Source organism: Castanea sativa, chromosome 7, assembly GCF_040712315.1.
Source record: "Castanea sativa cultivar Marrone di Chiusa Pesio chromosome 7, ASM4071231v1".
Classification (NCBI taxonomy): Eukaryota; Viridiplantae; Streptophyta; class Magnoliopsida; order Fagales; family Fagaceae; genus Castanea; species Castanea sativa.
The window spans coordinates 1363192-1377482 of NC_134019.1; the positions used below are offsets into that span (position 1 = coordinate 1363192).

At 36.8% G+C, this 14291-nt stretch overlaps 1 protein-coding gene and 1 pseudogene across 1 annotated transcript in view; one reads left to right on the forward strand and one right to left on the reverse strand.

The window, feature by feature from the left end:
• The window catches only part of LOC142642908 (uncharacterized), a 104886-nt gene that overhangs the window by 21566 nt on the left and 69029 nt on the right, over positions 1 to 14291 (reverse strand). The gene's annotated exons all lie outside the window — the stretch shown is intronic.
• Positions 5993 to 11188, forward strand: LOC142642096 (uncharacterized; annotated as a pseudogene).

The window sequence follows — 14291 nt, forward strand, 5'->3', positions numbered from 1 at the left end:
AAGATACCATAAATAAGACTTAAATACCTTCAAGGAGGTGTGTACAAATAAGTAAGCATGGGACAAACACTTTTGGCCTTTAAAAAGAAAATTTTCTTCATTTTCCATTCTCTTGCTAGATCAAATTTTCTTTTTAAGATCAACAACCTTATCACACAATATTCTATTCATTCTTTTATACCTCTCAATCAAAGAATCTGACTCACATAGACTATTGTGTAGGATATGGTTCTCATTTTCAAAATATTTTAGCATGTAAACAAACATTCTAGCATGTTTCTTTTTTTTTAATAACTCTAGGAGTTCATTGTTAGGACAATCTTCAAACATACTCATAAAGTCATTATCACAAACATTTAAGCCACAATTCAACATAGCCTTTTCCATAGCTTCATCCATAGCTCAAAGGGGGTCTAAGATCACACTTAGGTAATGAAACCATACAAGTGTACCCACTCTGATACCAATTGAAAGTTCAATTAACGTATAAAACACCAATGAACGTTTAGACCACCAATTTCAAATTAACCAATATAAGCTTATATTCAAACAATAGATGTGTGGAATGATAAAAACAAGCGATACCCAAATAAATAAACAACTCTAAACCATAATTAATCACAACACAACAACAATTAAAGGGTAAGAGTAAGGGTTAGAGAGATGCAAACACAAAGAAAACACGGTGATGTGTTATCGAAGAGGAAACTGAAATACTCAGCGAAAAACCTCTCTGCCGCCCTCCAAGTGGTCAAATGATCCACTAAAGAATAAAGTTAAGATACACGAATAGTAATAGACCCTACAAGCCTAATCTACCCAATGCACCTAAGCCCTCCAAGCTTCTTGCTCCAACAAGGTTAAGAATACGTTTGGATCCAGCGTTTTAGCTGCGTCCACGTTTTTTTTTTTTTTTTTCAACGCGTGTTTGTTACTGTTCATTGGCCATGAACAGTGATTTTAGGCCAATGAACAGTAACTTTTGGAATGAACAATGTTTTTTACCCATTTAAAAATTATTTTGCTACAGTGTTTTCAGTTTTCAGTTTTCAGCAATAAGTTCTATCCAAACGGACCCTAAGTCTAACGATGTCTTCTTTAGCTTCCCGGATCCTGTAATAAGCCCATTGTATCAACCAAATGAATTGGTCCTCTTTGAACTACTTCTCAAGCACCAAAATACCTCCTCACTGATATGGGTATGGTGAGATAAGGATTTGGCTAATGACCATCTCAAGGATATGTCAATGGAAAGAGTGAGAGTAGAGGAATTTGGAGAATCAAATATCTAAGATTGAAGATGAGTCAATCTTGGTATTCTCTAGGGTTTCTCTCTCAACTCTCTAGAAGCTCTCTACATTTCGTGGGTATAAGGGTATTTATAGTAGGGTATGTGAGGAATGTGAAAAATCATTTTTCATCCAAACAGGGCATTCTGGCCACTCGGCCTCACGACTGGAACTAGTCGCGAGTTAACTGTCAGGTCAGTCTGTACTTTTTGTCCTGTAGTGCTCTAGCTGTTGTGACCCTTTAGCTCCCTACATGCTTCACACGTGTGCCACTTTGGTGGCTTGCTAGTCGCGAGACTCCTTTGAGTGTACACATCTTGAGTTTTCTTCACACTCTCTCACACACAACCCTTACATTATTCTCACCTAAATACAGGTATCTAATTGCTAAATTACAAGCAAATTTGGCATGAAATAAAGCCAACACATGATTGAATAAATTCAACCTTACACAACTCCTTATTGCTATTATTTCTTTTTTTGGGTACAAGACATAAGCATAATTAAAACCACAAAGTGCATTTCTCCATTGCCACTTTTGCTAGTTGGTTCGCCTCCTTGAGGATGAGACTAGGGGGTAGATTATCTGCAATGGACATATGTAGTCCCACTAGTCTTTTAAGTATTAACAAATTGTTATTAATTTTAATTTTTTGGATTATTAATAGTTGTTTTTTAAAGACAGTTACACAGTCATATCATGTTAACATGGAAACCAGTACAAGTCCATACTTTTCAAATAGAAAGAGGGGTTGTTGAATCGGAAGATGATAGTCTAAGGATCCGTTTGGATACAGCTGAAAACTGAAAACTGAAAACACTGTAGTAAAATAATTTTTAAATGTGTGAATAGTACCGTGTGACCCATTTTTAATAAAAATGTGGCTAAAAAGTGATATTTGTGGGTTCGTGAACAGTGCACAGATGCACTATTCACGCAGAAAAGTGGTTGAAAAAGTCATAATTTGCGGCTACTATTCAAGCACAGTGCATGAACAGTAGCCGTTGTTCCTTAAAAGCTGAAAAGCTGCCAAAAAAAAAAAAAAAAAAAACAGCTAAAACGTGAAACGTAAACACAATAATCCCTATTCAAACTCAGCCTAACTCTTTTGTTTCTGGGAAGCTTAATTCATTCAAAGCAATGATCTTCACTTTGTCGTATTTGTATATCTCCAAAATTTTCAAAGATGGCCACTGTAAAGTGTGTTTTCCAGGGTAGAAGCACTTGAGCTTAGGCAACAATTCAAGACTTAGAGAGATTATTCGCGGGAACATAAACTGCACTGTTTTTTATCCTTCTTCCACTGCAATAATTTCCTCTAATCCAGAATCACTTATTTTTAGCCTCTCAAGTTGTATAAGACTTTTGGCCACCGAGGCTGGAAAGAGACTTTCCAGACTTTTACAGTTAGAAACTTGAACTTCACGCAGAGTTTGAAATGTTAAGATTGATAGGAGTTCCGAGGTCCATACATGCTGAAGTTTTGGTAGATTAATTAAAGTCAAGACTCTCAATTGAGTGGGTACCATGCCACATATTTCATCAACATTTGCCCCTCTAACCTCAAATACCTCTTCTACCGAATTGCAATCTCTTATCTGCAAGCTTTCTAGATTCTAGATTCTTCTCAACATATTAGGCGGAAAAATATTCATTAGATTTTCACAGTTGTCAACATTTAATTGGTTTAGTTTGCAAAACAAATCTGGAACGAGTTGGTTGTTCCACAACATCTTCAGGTTATTTATGCCAATGATGAATAATTTCTCCAAGTTAGAAAAGGCAACCTACAATTCTCACATATCAATTGAGTCAATAACATGGGAAAACTTAATTAAATTAGAAAATGGGAATTAGACATAGAGAAAAACATGGGAAAACTTAATTAAATTAGAAAATGTAACCTACAAATCTCACGATTCTCACATATATATCGAGTCAATTGCATAACCTTATATTATCGCCTAACATAATAACTTTCAAAAAAGACTCAAGAATAGTAAGAAGATAGAGGTAAAGATAGAAAAGTTAATTAACTTATATTCTAAAATAACCACAAAGCTATGGAAGAAACTAACTTTCTAATTGAAGAGAGATTAAGTGGCAGTACAAAGTTCACTTTTTCAAGTTCTTTCTAAGATTCGATGTATGTGCTCGCGAAATTTAGATAACAACAATTCTTTCGAGGATAAAAATTCAGGTTCTCTCTCCCTCCCTCCCTGCACACACACACATCTTGAATTGAGTTTAAATCATATAATGAGAAATTGTTAAATTGGAATGCCCTAATTTTTAGAAAATTACAACTTATAGAACCTGTATATACATGGGTAACATTAAGAATAATCACAAGGATAATGATTATCACACACTCGCCCGTGGGCTGAAATCATATTTTAAAACTCAATTTTGAAAGGAGTGCATATAAAGTGTGCAATAGAGAGCGTCTAACAAGATTTTCCCTAATCACAATTAGGCACACGCACATGTGCGTGCACCCACACACACAACTGAACACATTCATAGTATTGTAAAAATTATAAATTAGCCACCTGCTTATTCACTTAACAGAGCAAACATCTATCTCTTTTATAGTTTTCTTTTTCTCCTTCACTTTCTTTAGATGTGTTAAAACTTAAAGACCCTTGGAAGTCTATAACTCCAACATCCCTCATCTCACACTCTTAAACTTCTAGATTTTGAAGAAAAGTAAACTCTTGCATGAGCACTCTTCTACTTGAGAGGATATTTTAGGGTTTAAAGAAACTTATTCAGTTATATTTGAAACCTAAAAACCCTAATTTTGTAGCAAATCTCAGAGAGGATCAACAAATATCAGCAATTTGAGAGTCTCAAAACGTATGCCTCTTAGAGCGTTAAAAAAAGGTGCTGAATTATAAAACCTAGAATTTATTTATAGAGGCCTAAGGACTCTAAAAAATAGGCATGGACGATTAGGATGTGAATTCGGACGCATCATATTGCGAAAAGATCGAAAAGGGTGTGCCTTTTCGTCACCCAAAGGCTGTTGGGCCAAAGCCCAAATGTGCCAATTTGACACTTTTAAAGTGCTGTTTGGCACTCCAAAAGTGCCGAATGGTGCTTTTGGATGCCGAACGCTCTTTCATCTTTGGATGCCATTTGAACTCTCCTTCTAGGGTTTTTTGATCTGGTCCTTATATCTAGACGTGTTTTCATCCTCCGTCCATGATTTTTTATCTCTATCTAGACAATTCAAGCTTTTTGAGAACAATTATCTTGTAGATAAATATCCTAAAATAAATCTTGATAAAATTCTGATTATTCACAACTCTATTGTTATCCAATCGTCCATTTTATTCCTATACATGCAACCCTATTTTAGACACTAATTATCAACCAACCACAAAAGTATTCAATTAATTTTAATTGTTCAACCAATCAGAAATAATTTAAATTAATCATGTATGGTCGACTTTTTCTAGACACAATGCATATGGACCATGCAAACTTGATCATGCGATATCTTTAGATCCGATGGTTCGATTTAGAAACCAGACACACGTTGCTACCATTAGAATTTCAAGGTCATTATTATGATATTAATAGACTGATGCATGCAATGCAAGAACAAATTGATGCATGTGATGCAAGAACAAATTGATGCATGTAATGCAAGAATGATTTTTGGGTACATGGATGGTCATTCCAGTCATCTTCCTTAATTAAATCATGGGTATAAAATCAAGTATCTACAACTGGTACAAATGTGAAAAAATCACTTTCCCAAATTAAGCTGATTATGATGGAAAATTTGGTCAATTAAGTTGTATGCCTTGCATCAACCAAGATCAGATGCAAGGATGACAACAATTTCTCGCCCTCCTTGACCTATTTTGCCCCAATCCTATGCAAAAAATTTCACGGTTTTGATAAGAAGATAGGGTGGAGACAAGTTTTGGTTGCCTTGCCTCGCCCCAAAAAAGAAGAAGGTATATATTGTACATATTCAATTACCATCCCCAAAATTCATGCTTCTCTCTCCCATAATGCTTATAAGATTGCCTCTCTGTTTTTTGTTTCATCTCTACTTCATTTATATTTTAGCTAACTTATATGTGATGACGAAATATCTCAAAACCTATCTTAGAACTAACTTGTCTTTCATAGGTTTGTCTCACCCAAATTGGGGATAGGGTGATGAGGATAGGGAACCCTTGATTTCACCTCATCCCAACTTTGTGCTATCTCTTATTCATATGCTAAGGTGGTCTCTCAAGAGGAGTGCTAAGCTCAAACACATGGCACTCTCTAAGCTTGATGTATGGATTTTGAAATCACATTCTTATGTCCCATTAGATAAATACTAGAAACATAACAAAATCTCACATTGTCTTTTATTTTGTGGTGAGTTCAGGAATAATTTTTTTTAACCTCATTTTATTTGACCTATGATAGGTTCACACTTTCTTCGTTATAAAAATAATTTGACATTTTATTGTGTTTCTAGAAGAACTTGTTCCATATATGATTATATCACAAGTCTGCTACCCCATATGTAAAGATACAGACTTGGACCACGACTTCAAACCCAAAAAGAAAAAAAGAAAAGAAGAAGAAGAAAAAAAAAAAAAAAAAAAAAAAGACATGTTGAACACCATTGGGCTTATAAGGAATTTGAATTTTAGGTATTTATTCTCTTATTATTCATATTCATATTCATATTCATATTCATAATAATAAGCTTATTACTGTATATGTAGTGTAGCGAGTGCAAAGGGCAAGGCTACCTTCTTCTTCTCCTTCTTCTACTTGTACACAGTTCCTAGAGATTGAGATTGAGAGTGAACATAACTTAACTGCAATGGCTGAGGATGGGGGTGGGGGCAAGAGAATAACGAGGTACTCAGACTTCGTGAAAGTTCACGGGCTGTTACTAACGGCGTCAGGGCTACCTCAGTCGCTGCACTTCCAGCTGTTCCAGAAGCTCACCTCGGAGACCTTTGACGGCGGAGCCCACTTCAGATGGCCGTCAAAGGCGTCTCCTACTCACCTCCTCGGACTCCATGGCTAACGAATCCCATGTCTTTCTCATCGACCATGCTCTGATTGAAATTTATTAACTTTTCAATTGGGTATTTGCCACAGTTTTCATGTACCAAAGTAAAAGTTTTTTTTATAAACAGTTGCAGGAGGTTTCAGGATTGGCTGAGAGGATGGCTGCTTTGATGTGTGTCGATATTGATTTGAATTCCAATGCTGAAGAGACTGAGGAAGTTGTTGATGGAATTTCACATCAAAATGGTACCAAATTGAGCGTTTTTGAAGCAATGGAAAGTGAAATTCATGGTGCAAAAGAGATTGGAGATGGTGCAGTCAGGTGGCTGGAGCTTGATGAGCTTGACATTGATGATGACACGTTCTTGTCCCTTGATTTATCTACTAGATTTCCGGTGTGACGCATTAACTTTTAAAGCCTACATGTTATTTGAGAAATTTTCATAATATTAGCAGGATGTGGCGTTGTTTGAATTTTGGGTTTCTATATGTTTTGCTATGCATTAGGGTTTACTTGCACTTTAGCTTGTGTTGGAACAAGCTTGAGAATGTGGAAATAATTGTCGGGAAGTTACTAAATTCGAACAGCTAAGGGCTCTTTGGTTGAACAATAACCCAGTTGTTAAAAACTGGTATGTGTCCCTAATACTTGGAAAATTGTTACTGTTATGCACTTATGCTTTTAACTGAGTGGTTTTATATTAACAGCGGACTGATGTATTCTTTTTCCAGTGATAGTCAGCTGGAGAATAGAGTTCTTCAAGGGCTGCCAAGACTTGAAATTTACAACTCACGTTGCACTGCTAAATTTGGTGCTTGGGCATTGGGTTTCTGTGGAGGAGTGTATGGAAAGGATAATCCGGGCAGTATCCTTGAGGGTGGCCATCAATTGGAGAGTGTTTCCTCTCTTGACCTTTCGGATAGATGTATTCACAATTTGATCATTAAAGTTCGGGCAGTTCTTCCTTCATGTGTTTCTTCTTTGTTTATATGCTTTTTTTTATCGGCAACTATTAGGTAGATAAGAATTTTGAAATCTGGAATATTGCAATGGGGTTGCCTTGTACTTACTTCACTGACATAGTTTTGATGTTTGCATACCAATTTGAAGAAAAAGGGACTGAGTTTGATTTTTGGATGTACAATTTTATGTGATTGGTTAGTCTGATGGAGTGGTCATTGCTGATCTTTTCCTAATTCCCCTGTCTTTTTCAGGCTTTTTCACCTGTTGAGTTGCCTTCTCTATCATACTTGAATATTCGGGGGAATCCTTTGGAACAGAATTCTGTTGCTGTCTTGTTGGAAGTCCTGAAGGAATTTCCCTGCTTACAGTCTTTGGAGGTAGTTATGTTTGATATAGCTACAATCCTATATATGCAGAGATGATTCTGTTGAAGGCAACATTGGAAAAATTTTGGGGTTCTATAGAAATTAAACTGTTTTGCAGGTGGATATTCCTGGGCCCCTTGGGGAAAGTGCCATAGATATTCTTGAATCTCTTCCTAAGCTTTCTGAACTGAATGGTGTCAATGCATCAAAAATATTAGATACTGGCAAGCATGTGATTGATTCAGTGCTTCAGCCGCGTCTTCCTGAATGGACTGCTGAGGAGCCTGTTACTGATCGCATTATAGGTGCTATGTGGCTATATTTGATGACATATAGGCTTGCAGATGAGGAAAAGATTGATGAAACCTCTGTGTGGTACGCATTTAAGGATTGACAAACTTTTCTTTTTGGGATAATTTGAAGTGATGATTCTTTGTTTCTGATTTCTTTTTTAGGTATGTGATGGATGAACTAGGTTCAGCATTGCGGCATAATGATGAGCCAAATTTCAGGGTGGCTCCTTTTCTCTTCATGCCAGAGGGGAATCTGGCATCAGCTGTAAGGTTGTCTTTTTATCCTTCACTTTTAATTTTCTGCTTTGTTGCAGACTATTGTTCTCATTTGTAGATGAACTTTGTAATTTCTCTCCACATGATTTTTCATGCATGATTTATGTAAACACCTATATGATCCTTATGCACTTGGTGCATATAAACGCATGTGGAGACATCATATGCATTTTGTCCTTTGTTGTAAATCCAATGGTACTAGCAGAATTATTGACGTTAATAATTCCTGGTTATCTTTTTTCAGCTTTTCTATATTATGGCCAACCCAGAATGTTCAAAAAGGAGATGAATGCACTCACGATTTTCTTTTTGGTATTGGGGAGGAAAAACAATGTTCTGCCAGACTTTCAGCTTGGTTCCATATGCCGCAGAATTTTTTTATAAAAGTATTGTCTCCGATTTCTATCTTAAATTGTGATTCACTGTTTTTATTCATTCAAACTGTGTCTTCTTGCCAAGTCTTATGTGACATTAATCCTTCAGGAGTACGAGAAGCACTGTCAGAAGTTGCAATCAAAAAGTTTGATTTCTCCATCTTTACAGTCTTCTACCACTAGAAGTATACATACCACTAGAAGTATACATCATGCTTATGGGTCTCCTTTACGTGTGTACACTGATTTACCTCATGTAGAAGAGTTTTTGACACGTTCAGAGTTTGTTATCAGTATGTGTTGTGTTTCATTGCTTTCAACTCCTTTATGTATGACTTCATTTAATCAATTTATATTCTTTCATAGTTGTGTTTAGTATGTAATATCTCAAGAGCGTTTTTTGTTAAGTTATGAGATATGCATCTGCAAAATATTATTAGGAATACAATAAGTATTGCCAGTTTAGTAGCAATTATCTGCATCCTCTACTACACTGATAAGCAAAACTTAGGTGTATTTTTTGGTGTGTCAGCTTTGGTTGACAACAATTTATTTCATATTTATTGTTTTGATGGTTTTTTTAAATTATGGTTTTTTCTTTTCTGAAAGTTTTCTTTTATCACTTGTTTTGCTTACAGTATCTGAACCAAAGGATGCTGATATTGTATGGACAAGTACCCAGGTAGATGAGGATACGAAAAAGGCTGCTGGAATAACAGATCAGCAATATATAAACCAATTTCCTTTCAAGGCTTGTCTTGTCATGAAACATCATTTGGCAGAGACTGTTCATAAGGTTAGGAAAAGCTCACTTTGCATGTGAATGCTAGCGTCAATACTCTTTGAATGAACTGACCTTTGCCTGTCATCAGTTTTAAATTAAATTGCCTACTTCTCTTTTGAAGAGCTGCCATGTAACTAAGGCATTATGGCATGCTTGGATAATCAAGTCAAAGACAAAAACAAGGCTTGTTTTTTCTCTGCAAGAAGATCATTAACTTCAGATCTTTTTTGTTCTAACAGGCCTATGGATCTCCTGAATGGTTGCAGCCTACTTATAATCTTGAAACTCATCTATCTCAACTTATTGGTGACTATTATGTACGCAAAAGAGATGGGCTTGACAATCTGTGGATCTTAAAACCTTGGAATATGGCACGAACCATTGATACAACTGAAACTGATAATTTATCCAGCATCATCCGTCATATGGAGCCTGGTCCTAAAATATGCCAAAAGTATATTGAACACCCAGCTTTGTTTAATGGGAAGAAGTTTGATCTCCGTTACATAGTATTAGTTCGGAGTATAAATCCTCTAGAAATATTCCTTTCCAACGTTTTCTGGGTATGCTCATTCTTCTTTGGTGTAATACTTCCTAGATGCTTATGTGATATGAACCTGTCGTCTTTACTATCTAAAGATTAATGTAGAGCAACATTTTGCATGTGAGTATCTTGGATATTGTCTTCATTTAAGATTTCCATATTAAGATGGTTCTTTCAATTTTGGTTTTCAGGTTAGATTGGCGAACAACCAATATTCTTTAGACAAGCACAGTTTTTTCGAATATGAGACCCACTTTACTGTCATGGTATGTTCTATGCATAATGGTTGAGTATCACTATATAAATTTTCTAGTTAGCACACAGTTATGGACCACCTCCCCCACCCCACCCCCCCCCCCCCCCAAGGTTTTAACCCAAAGTTTGTGTAAATAAAACAAGACAAATTTTGACATTTTATTTAAAAATTTAAGTTTTCGTGCATTAAAGTAAGTTTTAAGTTTTGTTGCATCAATTTATGGCCTACAGAATTATCGTGGGAGGTTTAGTCACAAGAATACACCAGAGTTTGTGACAGAGTTTGAACAGGAACATCAAGGTATGAGGGCTAGCTCATTAGAAATTGTGCTTGCCTTCCCTAGGGAATGGTCATTTGAGAACTTCTAACAAATCATCACCTTTCTCATAACTCCTGAAAATTCCTGTTTTTGTTGTAGTTAAATGGTTGGAGATCCATCTGCGAGTGAGAACAATGATTCGATCAGTCTTCGAGGCTGCTGCTGCAGTACATCCAGATATGCACAGTCCGAAATCAAGGGCTATTTATGGTGTGGATGTCATGCTGGATACCTCTTTCCAGCCAAAGTTACTGGAGGTATGTACCTGAAAGTTTGAATGCCAGCTTCGTGTTAGTATCAATTATTGTGTTCTTTTGGTTTGTTTCTATCCAATGCACTTGGCAAAATGATGAAGAGTTATGTTGTTTGTTGTGTAGGTGACTTATTGTCCCGACTGTACGAGAGCATGTAAGTATGATACCGAAGCTCTAGTTGGAGGAGAAATCAAAGGTCGTGATTTCTTTAATGATGTGTTTGGCTGTCTCTTTCTGAATGAAACTACTCATGTCAGCCCCTTGTAATTTGAATTATAGCTAATAATCTTTTTGTAACGGTCTATTTCCCATTTCTGCTTGCTATCATCATGGTTTTTTTTTTAGATAGGCTATGATTGAAAGCTATTGAGTCAATTCCATGATTTATAAAATATATATAAGAACAAGATAACAATTGGTTTCTATGCTGTATTGGTGGGATTAGAACTCAAGTATTTTATTCAATAATAAGAACTTTAACAGTTGAACTAATTGAAATTTTACTGTGAGACACACAACAGAATTTAAAATTCCATAATTTTCAATGTACTTTTTGGCATTGGGACTTCAATGTGGGTTGGATATGCACATAGTTAAAATTAGCTAAATCTATTTCCTATTAGAGCATTTTCATCTTTATTGATTTTAGCATAAAAGAACCTACTTTTTTTTTAATAAATTTTTTATTTTATTTTACACCCATTTCAAAGCATCTCACATCATATTATCTATTTTATACTACATTTTATTAAAATATTATTTTTTTATCAAATTTTTATTACTTTTTTTTAATCATCTCTTTGTGTATGAGTAAAGAAGTATTAAAAAAAATTTGTATGTGAATAGCAACCATGTATATTTACATGGATATTATAGCAACAATGTAAATCTACACACTTTTAGATTAATTAACGTGGGTGATTTTTGGGCTCAAATGTACAAATTTAACACCTTATGCAATCCACACAAATATAAGTGCTCTAAAGATCATGAGTGATAAAAGGGATTGGGTGTAACATGCTATCTGACATTCCATTATAGGTAATTTGAATGGTAAAAGAATGGAATAGAATGTAATAAGTAAATCATAAATGAATGAAAAGGAACGAAATGAAATATAATATATTTAAGTAATGAGGAAAAAATTTAATAAAATTAAACAATACTTTTTGGATGTTTTAAAATAAAAGAATAGAAATAGATGGAAGGTAAGTAATCTTGTTTTAAAGGAAGAGTAATGAAACCATTTTATGACAATATTACTATTAGATTTCTATTTTAAAATAAATTGCCAAATATATAGAGGTATTTTGTGAGTTTTCATAAAATTTCTTTTAGCCTAATTAGGAATGGCAATGAGGCGGGTTTTTTTTTTTTTTGATAAGTAAACAGAAGTCTTATAAAAAGAAAGAAAGAAAGTCATACAAGAAGTTCATGATGATGAACATCAAGAGAAAAGCTACTAAGGAACAAAGCTAAGAGAGGACATAAACACTGAGAGAGAAGAACAATTAGTAAACCCCCAACACCGAGACCACTCTAATAGACTACGCTGGCATAAAAGGTTTAGCTCAATCAAGGTCTTCTCTTTGTCCTCAAAGGAACGACGATTCCGCTCCAACCACACAATCCACATTATGCACCCTGGAATCAAGTTCCATATGTCCGACTTGTCCTTTCCATGCCACTGATGCCAGCAAGAGATCAAATCCGCCACCGATCCTGGCATAACCCAAGGAATCCCAAAGGCCTGAAGCATCCAAGACCATAGGGAGTGGGTAACAGGACAATGCAGGAGAAGGTGGTTAACCGACTCCCCATCCTTGCAACACAAACAACACCTATTAACCAAAGGCCTACCCTTAAGCATGAGGTTATCCAAGGTGAGAATCCGGCCATGAGCAGCAGACCACAGAAAGAACACCACCCGCTTAGGGATCTTAGGTTTCCAAATCCCCTTCCAAGGAAGCCAAGAATCCGAAGCACCCCGGATCGCGAGGTAATAAGACCGAGCATCAAACATACCATCCCCTTTAAGCCTCCAATAAAGGATGTCTCTCCTACTACCCTGGGGAATACGAGCTTGGATAAGCCGGAGAAGAGAATACGAAGCCGCCAACTCCCAATCCTCAAAGGCTCTATAAAACGTTATATTCCACACTCTAACAGTACCCCCTTCTGGAATCCACAAAACCTCTGAGATACAGGCATCCTTGACCGCTGAACACTCATAAAGCTCAGGATAGAGAACTTTTAGAGTAGCGTCACCAATCCACTTGTCATGCCAAAAACGGATACGAGTGCCTTCCCCTACTACAAATGACAGATGCTTAGAAAAGTTCTCCCAACCTTCGTTGATGCTTCTCCATAGGCCACACCCATGGGACCTCCTGCAAGCCCTAGTCCTCCACCCCCCTTGCCCCTCGCCATATTTAGAAGAAATAACACGACGCCACAGGTGGGTATCTTCGTGGCCATATCTCCACAACCACTTCCCTAATAAAGCCTGATTAAATGACACCACCTTTCTTAACCCCAATCCGCCCATCTCGGCGGGAAGACACACCTTATCCCAGGCCACCAAAGGATATTTGAATCCCCCCTCCGAAGACCCCCAAAGGAACTTCCTCTGAATATATTCCAATCTAGCCGCCACTGCTTTAGGAATAGTAAAGAGAGATAGAAAGTAAGTCGGGAGACATGAGAGAGTACTCTTAATTAACATGAGCCTCCCACCCTTAGATAAATAGAGACGCTTCCACCCAGAGAGCCTCTTCTCCATCTTTTCCAAAATAGGATTCCAGATCAAGGGGGACTTAAAAGAAGAACCCAATGGCATCCCCAAATGCTTCATAGGCAATTTGCCTACTCTACAGTGAAGCACATTAGCCAAAGCATCAAGATTATTCACCTCCCCCACGGGGACAATCTCGCTTTTCCCCACATTGACCTTCAAACCTGTAAACGCCTGAAAACAAGACAACACCAGCCTAATTGACAGTAGCTGCTCCCTAGAGGCCTCACAAAATATGATGGTGTCATCCGCAAATAACAGATGGGAAATACTCACCCCAGCAGAGTTCACAGCTCCCACCTGAAAACCCCGAATAAGATTACACTCCTCTGTCTTCTTCAAAAGCCTACTTAAAACCTCCATTATCAAAAGAAATAATAACGGAGATAGCGGATCCCCTTGTCTCAACCCACGAGAGCTACCAAAAAAGCCCTCAGGGGAACCATTTACAAGGACTGAGAAACGAACAGATGTAACGCAAGCTTTAATCCACCCCCTCCATTTCTCCCCAAAACCCATCCGGCCCAACAAATAAAACAGGGCCTCCCAGTTTACATGATCATAAGCTTTCTCAATATCCAGCTTGCAAACCACCCCCGGAATTCTGCTCTTCAACCTACTATCCAAACATTCATTAGCAATAAGCACTGAGTCCAGAATCTGCCTTCCGCCAACAAACGAATTCTGAGTCTCAGAGATGAGATTATCAAAAACTCTCCTCATTCTATTAGCCAGCACCTT